General features: G+C 34.2%; 1 long non-coding RNA gene across 1 annotated transcript; it reads right to left on the bottom strand.

Annotated features, from left to right (window-relative positions):
• Positions 1 to 1920: 1920 nt before the first annotated feature.
• On the bottom strand, positions 1921 to 2649 carry LOC105128843 (uncharacterized). The gene is made up of 2 exons (XR_842957.1): positions 2414 to 2649; positions 1921 to 2327 (listed from the first exon to the last, which is right to left on the bottom strand). It is a non-coding gene; the product is annotated as an uncharacterized LOC105128843 (long non-coding RNA).
• Between the last annotated feature and the right edge of the window lie 5530 nt (positions 2650 to 8179).

Raw genomic sequence — 8179 nt, 5'->3', positions numbered from 1 at the left:
CAAATTGACCTGCAAGACTCCAGCATGCCTCATGTATATAAACAAAACTACGAACTTATATTTTAACAAGGACAACCATATAATATAAAGTCGAAACTTCTTTGTTGTTGAAGAATGTTTGATTATAATTATTAGGGATTCACATACAACCCTCGGTCCCAAAGCTTTATATACTTTCTAAGGTTTAGTTAATTTTCTGTTCTAAAATTCTTTACATATATAGGAGTAAGGCACTCGAAATAATTCATAGTTTTATAAACTACACCCTTATATTTTAATAAAAATAATTATCATCATAAATAATTTAGTGATAATAACTTCAAATTAAAAGATTTGTTTTTCATAAAATTACTAATATAATAATCTTTAAAAACTTATATGTTAATTTGAGAATATGTGTGATTAATTAAAATACATGCAAGTTAGTTTGGATATTTATATTAATAATAATATAAAAAAAAAATCATCACATACTGTGATATTTGATTGCTGTTTTGATAAAAAAAAAAAAAAATAGATACAAAAGCATGTTTAGTTGAAGAAGAAAGATAAAAACATAAAATAAATATATTTTTGAAATGAATTTATATATCTTTAAAATAAAAAATACATCAAAACATGCATTTTCTGTCCTGTTGTTTCCATATTTTTTCTGTATCGAAACAGTAACCAAAACTCTACATAACCCCTATTCTTGGTTTAAGAAGCTTCTTGTACCAAGCGAAATGCAGTTCACCTCAGCATGCATGAGAAGGGAGGAGGGTTATAAAATTATCTCGAAACCTGATTATTCCATTATAACGAAGGGGCAATATCATCTTCGTATCTATAAAAGATTTTCGAAAACCAAACCAATCACAAAGTTTCAAAGTGAGAAAATGCTTGTCAGAAGTGGGTGAAATAAGGTGATGTGAACCAAACAAAGATGCGATGTTAGCTGCTACGCCCTTCTCTCATACACATGCACCAGTCTGCTAAATGTCTCATAAGAAGAGAGGTTAAAATTCTCATCAAGAAGAAATTAAGATTTAGACTTCATGCTTTTGGTAAGCTAAGATAGCACGTTACAAGACCGGATTATGAGGGGAAAGTTTGTCATGATCTTCTCTGTATTCTTCTGATTTTAATAAGCAAGCTCTCACATGGGAGTTGGAAGGAAGCGAGAATCATTCACCAACCAGAAAAAACCAGACTTCTCTCACCCAGCTTTCTCACCTCATCCCCAATTTATATATCAATGCTCACATCTAATATATGATGAAATATTACATGGGCCCATGATCGAATATGGGGTGTTGAATGAAAGAAACCCCATGCCTCGTGATGATATGCTAAAATTGATCTTGCTTCCACCAATACCGATTTGTTTTTAATCTGTAGTGGTTTTAGGGGAGGCAAAATGGATATGCTGCTGCCATGCCAATCAGAAGTACATGGTGCCAATGGAATGTACTTTTGCACACCCAAATCCTCGCAAAAATGATTGACAAACCAACACTAGATGTCCTCCAACTTTTATGTGATTGATCAAGGAATTAGATTGACGAAATCTCCAGAGGCCTCCGTTTTTGACACCTGGCCATATAGCTGTAGTTTACAGAGCGTTGTTATCCAACATAATGGAGAATCACCAAAGGTTCAACCTCTGAGCATCGTCTAGATTGGTTGATGAAAGACCATCTAGCGACAAGTGGAGGTCGGCCACCGCAAACCAAACCTCCGCTAGTTCCTTTTTTTGGACCTTGCGTGATCACTCGACTCAATGAGCCTAGACAATATCTTTCACGCATGGCATATCCATCCCGCTCATTTGCCTACAGCATAATAATCTTAGCAAACAATGGAACATGATAGAAGTCTTGGTATCTAGAATTCCACTTCTACAACATATATACGCATGAATCTTGGACAGTTAATTTCCGTGCCACCTCTACAGAAATTCAAATTACTTGAAGCAAAATATTTGTATTTACAACAAATTGCATCCCGAGAGATGTACTTGGTGAGGGGTCAATGTTAATCAATGTTGGGGTTAAGAATAATCAGGTAGGCATAACAATTCAACCCCAAATACAAATGAAAAAAAGAGATTTTGTGAGGAATTAAAACTGTTTGACTGATCATACAACAGAGCGGGATCAAAAAGATAAAACGAGAATGGTAAACAACCAGGAAGCAACAACAGCCTTCATTGATCTTCTGCTCTTCTACGTTTCTTTGACCTCTTTACTTCGTGGTCATTAACCAAAGGTAATGTCTCTCCGCCTACAGTGACCTGCTCTTGCATTTCAACTTCTTCCTCGGTCTGTATCCTTGGCTTCTTGTTACTGATAGAAAGTCAACTTAAAGTTAAAATCCAAAAACTTGGAAACAAATTCATCCAAAGTTTGGAGCTGCGAGTTCGGTTGAAAACCTGTCAGTTCCAGCATCAGCATAATATTTGTCCAACCAATGAACACTTCCAGTATTGGCTGGAATAAAGGATCCTGAAATGTGTAGTATTTCCTCATCCAAGCTGCAAAAATCAACCAAATTCAAACATTTATAAATAGAAGTCAGCGAAATAAAATCTATTTTGTGTTGGATAGGTCTCAATAAAATTACCGAATCAACCCAATTTCGTAACAGGGGAACATGCAGCAGGGAGTTTATCATAGTTAATATGATGTGACTTGAGCGGCTTGTTTCAGTTTGATATGTTGAGACTTGAAATTTGGCACCCCAAACAGTTTATCACTGTTATTTGTATTATACAACCAGAGTCGGTAGATGCACGGAAAAGCAACACCACAATTTGCAGGAAAAAACAAAAAGCTTGACGGGATTTAAAATTTACAGCAACAGCAATGTGTCAGATGTTACAGTTACCTCCACAATTTTCAGTCTATCTAGTAGACCGAGGGCACAAGTAAACTAAGCTGTCTGTCAATTAGACTAAGGGCAATGAGTAAACTAAGCATGTCTTGTCGTGATCCTCTCAAAATTCTAACCAAAAAGAAAAGGCACACTGTAAGGCTGTTTCATCATCCACATTCTGATAATTAGGTAATGCAGTCGTTTGTGAACTTCTTGTAATCCTTGCAGAAAAAAAGAGAGGAGAAAGCAACTAGATATAGAGCATAAATCACATGTGTTATGTTAGTGCCTAAAACAGAAGTGTTTGATGGTTGATAAATAATGTTTGTACATTTTTCTTTCTGGGCTACCGTAAAACCAGGGCCTTGAAAGCAGCCAGTAGTCCTATCTGCCAACCTCTCTCCAAGCACAATCTTCCAGATAAATAAAATCTAAGAAATTGGATGTCAAACTCCCCACAATACACCTCCCTATGATTTGGGTGCACTCCACATGCCCATCAACAATTATGTTACTAAAAATTAACTGGCTGATCTTTTGTTCCATAAAGATATCTTTTTTTATGGTACTGATGCTGAAATGAACTGTAAGTGAATATTCTTGCATCTTTCAAGGAGCAAGGACATCCAAACTGTAAAAGCCAATTGCATCTTTCAAGGAGCAAGGACATCCAAATTCAGCTCAACACTGTAAAAGCCAACACAACTCCATCGAAAGCCTGAGAATATCTGCAAAACAAAACAAAAAAAACCCTTCAGAAAAAACACAAAAAATCTACAGTTCTATATAAAGTGAAAGGGTAAAGAAACAGACTTGAAGAGGAGAGAGCTGAGTTCATGGAGGATTGCTTTATCGACATCCTTACTCTGCGATGGATGCTCGTAAACTATCAAATCGGCTACCGATTTGCTCACTCCCTCCATTGTTGAGAGCTGAATTTTTGGATTTGGATTTGGATTTTAAGGATTTTGGAGACTAGGGCTTTCATTGGAAGCTGCAAAACCCTGTAAAAACCCAGAGAAAGCTAAGCTCGGATTGTTGGGTCAAGGTTTCAAGACGGTGATGAGAGACATTGGGCCTCGTTTATTGGGCCTATGGGTTTTGGATCTGTTAAGAATAGGTAAAGGTTACATGAGTTGTCTTTAGAATTTGATGGGCTAGGTTTCAGGCCGGGTAGAGCAATAGGCTCGTTTCCTTTTCTTCCACAAAAGGTCCGTCGTTCTCTTTTCTGTTTTCCATTTTCCTTGTGAAAATATTTTTAAAAAAAAAATTATTCCTCCTATCTTTATATCATGGTAAATTAAAATATCCTTACAATAAGCTTGGTTGAACATAGATATATTATTTTAAGGAATCAGTGGTAAGAGTTGAATTAGAATCTTGCATTGAATGTGTGTTATTTTTACCTTTTGAATTAACCCTACGGTTGAGTTTATAGTAAACGTCCGCGTACCAATCTTCCGTGTTATAGGGTAGCTTGCAGAGAAGATCAATCAAGGCATCACTGCTTGTAATAAGCTTAGAGTTAGCTTTGGTTATCCTACACGGGTAGTTTTGCTAAACCATTCGGGAGTACATTCATGTCTTTGGATTGTATTTGATATTGTTGTAATGATTATTTTTTATATTATTTTTTGATTCAAAATATATCAAAATAATAAATATATTTTTTATAATTTATTATTAAAATCCACCCATCAAAAAACGATAATAATAAGGGCGGCCCTTGATAGACTATGTTCTTGACGATAAACACGAGGGCATGCCGCATGCCTCTTGGTGAGCAGGTACTCCAATGTCCGCAAATGTTGACATTTAATGCAGGAATTAGAAAGGGCAAAAGCTGTCGACGAGAGTCTGCAGTAAGAGACTTGCCGTGGCGTCGAAGTATGCAAAACATGCATAAAATCAGCTATTTTGATGCGAAATGAAAATCATAAATGTCCACTAAGAAACATAAACATGCTTTGCAAGTGCGTAACATCTGTTGTTACCTTTGCCAAGACGAGGCTCAGCTGGGTAGCCAACCACGATTTTGATAGGATGCAAATCAAGGTTAAATCTCACGGAACAAGGTCGGTTGGTTTTTACAGTTGAAAAGCTAAGAAATTGAATATGTTTTTAACTTCAGTTTTTTTAAAAAATAAATTTTTAAAAATAAAAAATAAATATTATTTTAATATATTTTAAAATAAAAAATAATTTTAAAAATAAATATTATCACAATACCAACAAGACATTATATTAAAAATGTGACGATGTATTGTAATATTGCTTGAATTCCCGATAAACCTCTTTTTATGAGAAAAGAGAATAGTATTTGATTGGGTTATAACTTGAAGTGTGATTGTTTAAGTGGCATGAACATATTTTTTTAATTATTTTATATATTATAAATTAATTTTTTATAATTTTTTTGGTTATTATTTTATATATTATAAATTAATTTTTTATGATTTTTTTGGTTATTTTGATACGTTGATGTTGAAAATAAATTTTATAAAATAAAAAATATATATAGATGCATTTCTAAATAAAAAATTCTTTAAAAAGCAATTGCCATTACATTGTCAAACAATATTTTTATATATTTGATAATACAATGCATAATATTTTTAATTGAAAATATATTTAAATAATTTTTTTATAATACATCAAAATCATAAAAATTACTTGAAAAACATTTTTTTAATGTAAAAAAATGGTTGACTTGTTTTACACAACATAATTTACTATTATTTGAGAATGTGGTAGTGATTACTATTTAAATTACTCAATGTAAAAAAATGGTTGACTTGTTTTACAAAACATAATTTACAATTATTTGAGAATGTGGCAGTGATTACTATTTAAATTATTTTTTATTTAAAAATAAATTAAAATAATATTTTTTATTTTTTAAAATGATTTAAAAATATGTAAAAAATAATTTTAAAACATAAGAATAATCTGAATTTTATTAGCAAGAAGGCAGTGGTTTTATTTAATCACTAATGAGCGGTTCAATCTAGGGAATCCAGTCTCAAAGTCTCATCCAAATGGAGCAGCGCCCTGCAGGCTCGAGGAGCTTTGCGCTGGGCCACGAGGACAAGGGGGGTTTGATTTTTTTTAGCAGAAGACCAGACCATACCCATGCAAAAGGTCCATCGAAATTTAAAAAGAAAAAAGAAAAAGTGAGAGATCAATCACTGGAGGGAGGAAACATGGGAAAGAGAAGGCTCTTTTCTGTCCTCCTCCTCTGGTGTAAAGGGCCATAAAGCAACCTTGAATAATGAATGGCCGAAGAGAATATGGCTCGATGAATGATAAAGCGATGGTGGAATACAAAAGAGACAAAACGGAGTCCCCTTCTCATCAGAAGATCCAGAAACCAATGTCCCCTCACGTCCCTGCACGATACACTGCTTCCATGTCCCCTTGTGCCACGCTCGTTTTGTAGCTTCTTTCACTGTCAATTATCACTGGCGGGCCCCTTCCTTCCTCTCGTACATCCCCCCTCCCCCTCCCCCTCTCCTTTTGCATGAATCGCATAAAACATCTATGGAGAATTTCTATGTGATGATTTTGTTCTTTAATCCCCGTTTAATGCTTTTGTTTTTACGTTAATGAAAAGCTAAAAATCTTCCCAATCATTTGCTTGTTCTGTAAAGCCCAGGCAGTGATCATCTATCTAACCTATCTCACCTTGATGGATTAGCCCCATGTTTCTCTTAAACCCTGGAGGGGCGACTAGTCATACAATGACAGTCGCTGGCGAGGCAGTTTTCAAAAGTTATTCTTTTTTTTAAAAAAAAATGAAATATTATGACCAGCATTTTAATAAATTTATCTGGTTTCAAAATATTAAACTGGTATACGACGTATATTCTAAGCTCGTATAAATGTTTGTTTAGTTTTGATTCTCCTGTAGATTGACTTTAAAATATTTTTATCTAAAAAAAATATAAATTACCTTGCCGAAAGACAAAATAATAAACCAAAAATGAACATAATTAAGGAATTATATAGGATGATTGTTGCATGCCATGCCTGCCATGTCTCTTTATTCTAGAAAGATCGCATCATTAGGCATTGACCCTGCTATAATTAGGGATGGGAAATGAGTAAACCTCATTAGTGCCTCGAGGCATAATGTAATACGATCACAGCCCTCGGTAGCTTCGTGACACCTCATCAGCTATTCCAGCTACGTTTGATTCAGTTATTAAAAATTTAAAACATGTTTTTGAAGATATTATATTTTTACTGTCTTGATATGTTAATATTAAAAAGAAATTTTAAAAATTAAAAAATATATTATTTAAACATATTTTCAAACAAAAATAATAATTTAAAACATAATCTTGCCACAATTCGAAACATAGACAATAAGACCATCTATCTAAACACACCATCAGTAATGATGGATCTCAAGTTCATTCAATTTGAAATTTTAAAATCTAGAACATGAATCATACAATATATTTCGTGGGGCCACAAAATTAATTGTGGAACCAGCTTATTTTTATTAAATCAACATTATCAGATTTTTACGTGATTTATAATTAAGTAGCCGGTCAAATAAATTAAAATAATTTTATTTAAAATGATTTTATTTAAATATTTTTTAAAAATTAAAATATATTGTTTTCTTAAAAAAAATATAATAACTGAGTTTTGATTACATCACGTGATGATTTCCCAGGTCACTTACCATTTAATCTTGTCAACACCTATCCTGTTATTTGAAACCTGACTTGGGTCAGGTCTTGATGACCGGATTAACCCACCGGCTGGATTTGATAACAATTCGGTGAACAATTTCCGATCCCTTTGGCAATGAGAAGGCTGCCTTGTAGGTGATGTCACCAGGGTAGGACCCACCATCATACGACCTAGGATATTTGATTAAGTTGATGTTAATGGTTTCATTAATGTACGTATGAAGTCAAATATCAATAAAATAAGATTAACACGTAAAATAACAAGATCAGCTTGGTGGTCCCACACTCATGAAATCAGACGAGATCATTTCCGTGATTTACACGTGGAAAAAAATATCAATGGTGTGTCTGGACATATGAATTAGGCATGTTGGTGTGGAAATGAAGTGCTTGGTACGGCGAGTTAAGTATCGAAGCCATCGAACACTGTGCAGCAAGATAATGTCCACAGAGAGGAGAGAGTCCAAATGTTTTAAACTCCGCGTGCCACTCGATTTTAGCGTCACGTCTCGGCCGTCCGATCAGACTCCACCTCCGTGTAAGTTTGTGTGCGCATCAACTGGCGATCCTTGGACTGTCAAATCTGGAGTTGCAGCCGTTCATGGAAGTGGTTAAAACTG

This window comes from Populus euphratica, unplaced genomic scaffold, assembly GCF_000495115.2.
Source record: "Populus euphratica unplaced genomic scaffold, PopEup_1.0 scaffold11.1, whole genome shotgun sequence".
Lineage (NCBI taxonomy): Eukaryota > Viridiplantae > Streptophyta > Magnoliopsida > Malpighiales > Salicaceae > Populus > Populus euphratica.
Note: the sequence above shows the minus strand (reverse complement) of the source record. Positions and strands in the feature narration are given on the sequence as shown.